The sequence below is a fragment of the Pinus tabuliformis genome, chromosome 3_2 (assembly GCF_031772625.1).
Source record: "Pinus tabuliformis cultivar Carrire ecotype Pingquan chromosome 3_2, CPIR1, whole genome shotgun sequence".
Taxonomy (NCBI): Eukaryota; Viridiplantae; Streptophyta; class Pinopsida; order Pinales; family Pinaceae; genus Pinus; species Pinus tabuliformis.
Window position 1 is genome coordinate 710178834 of NC_142302.1, and position 2543 is coordinate 710181376.

At 35.6% G+C, this 2543-nt stretch overlaps 1 pseudogene; it reads left to right on the forward strand.

The window, feature by feature from the left end:
• Positions 1 to 728: 728 nt before the first annotated feature.
• On the forward strand, positions 729 to 1806 carry LOC149182624 (ABC transporter B family member 16 pseudogene; annotated as a pseudogene).
• The last annotated feature ends 737 nt before the right edge of the window (positions 1807 to 2543 follow it).

Here is a 2543-nt window from a genome sequence, read left to right on the forward strand (position 1 = left end):
CTTTTAAATATATTTATCTTATTGCATTACACTCTTCATTGAACTATTAATGTAATCTAAATTCTTTTAACGCTACTATTCCTTTACTGAAGGTTTTAGCTTTATAACTTCCCCTTATTATTTTGAATCTCCTCCATTAACTTTCTGCATAGATCTACTTTTTCATTTATGAATAAATATGAATTGAAGATTTGACAAACACTATACATACAATAATAAAATAATAAATGTTATATATATTGGAATATACATTTTTGGATCTAAAGCATATGCTCTATAGGCTAAGTTGAAATACAAGCCAGTGATATGAAATGTTGAAATCAATACTATTGGATTTGAAATGTTGAGATATATGCCATTATACAATATATATTTTACGCGTAGTTTAACTCTTCTATATTTTTGTCATTTTTCTAGAATAGTTTCTAATTAATTTTGGATGAAATCCAACAAGGATTTGTTGAAATGGCAAGTTTGAGATTTGTAATTTCCGCAATCTGAGTGTTTTTGAGGTTTTTAAGGGCATTGAATCCATTTATGCATTTTAAACAATAAAAAAATACAATCTCGCCAAAGTTTGTATCATTGGATTATGATGGAAAAAAAAACATAGAATAATTAAGCGATGTCTATATGTGTAACCTAACATATAATTATTTTATTATTTTATTGCATTTAAATAAAAAACATACGACTCAATTGACACAACATTTTTTTACTTTACTACAATGCGCAGACAAGTATCTCGGATGCGCAGAAAATATTTGAAGGTGGTATTGAGGCACGACGAGGGATTCTTCGCTGAAAAGGTATGTTGGTCTGTCTCTCTCTCAGCGAATTTGTCTTGTTCCCACTCTTCAAGATTTTGTTTTTTTTCTCTCTACATGATTTTTGTCTCTTTTAAACCTAAAAATTGGTTTTACTAATTCTCCTATCCATCTTCAGATACCCTGCTTCATCATGAATATGTCTATGTTCGTGGGGACTTATTTTGTGAGATTCTACTTGACATGGAGACTGACAATAGTGTCATTTCCTTTCGTGATCTTGTTGATCATTCCAGGATTAATGTATGGACGGATTTTGGTGGGGACTTCTCTCAAGTTGAATGAAGCCTATAACGTAGCTGGGAATATTGCAGAGCAAACTGTGTCATCGATCAGAACGGACATTTATTTTGTTGGAGAGGAGAGGACAATGGCCAAGTTCTTCGATGCGCTCAATGGAACTGTAAAGCTTGGGCTGAAACAAGGTCTTGTCAAAGGGTTGGCAGTAGGAAGGGGAGGAGTCACCTTCAGTATTTGAGCGTTTAACGCATGGTATGGTAGTAGATTGATTATGCATCATGGCGCAATAGGAGGGAAGATTTTCATAAGTTCAGTTTCTCTACTGCGGGGTGGCTTGTAATTTCTTTGTCCCTGTCAATTTTTCTCTTTTGATTGCTTCTATAATTTCTCCAAGGATCTCAAACATAATTTATGGAATAATTGATATCTTTGCAGATGTCTAGGAATTGCACTTCTGAATCTCAGATCTTTTTCAGAAGCACGGGTTGTTGGTAAATGCATCTTTGAGATGATTGACAAAGAACCCATCATTGATTCAGATGATTTAAATGGAGAAATATTGCAGGAGGTTAGAGGTGAAATTGAATTTAGAAATGTTGAATTTGCATATCCATCTCGATCGGAGACCAAGATATTTCGCAACTTTTGTCTAACCATTCCCACTAGTACGATCGTTGCGTTGGTGGGAGGAAGTGGGTCAGGGAAATCTACAGTTGTGGCGTTGATAGAGAGATTCTAGATCCCCAAGCTAGAGAGATTATGTTTGATGGAGTGAGCACTAAAGCGCTGCAATTGAAATGGTTGAGCGGATGCTATCTAGGATTCTTACTTTCGAGGTTGGGTGGTTCGATAAGGACAAGAATTCTAGTGCAACTGTGTGCTTTGAATGTTTCTTGCCCATATCTAATCGTGGTACAATTTTCTAACAACTCGAACGCTCGAATGTGCTTTTGTGATACAGGTGAGATCTCTGGTCGGAGATCGTATATCATTACCTGTACAAATTGTGTCGGTTGTGGCAGTCGCCTTCAGGTTGGGTTTGATTATAGCATGGTGTCTTGCAATTTTAATAATAACAGCGCAACCTCTGGTAATATTATGTTATTACACCAAAAAGGTTATGTTGAAGACCATGTCTCTGAAGGCTCAAAAAGCTCAATATCAGGGTAGTCAACTGGAGGAAGAGGTTATTGCTAACCATCACTATTAGTGCCTTCTCTTCACATGACAAGATTATTTTTCTCTTCAAAAAGACATAAGAAGGCCCTCAAAGAGACAATTTCAAACAATCTTTGTTTGAAGGAATACTACTGAGAATTTCTTAATGTCTAACAACATGCAGTACGACTTTAGATTTTTGGTATGGAGGGCACCTTGTTTTCAAAGGATATATCACCTCCAAAGCTCTTTTTCCAATGTTCTTCATGTTGATGAGCACTGAGAAAGTGATAGTAGACTCAGGGAGTATGAGAAACG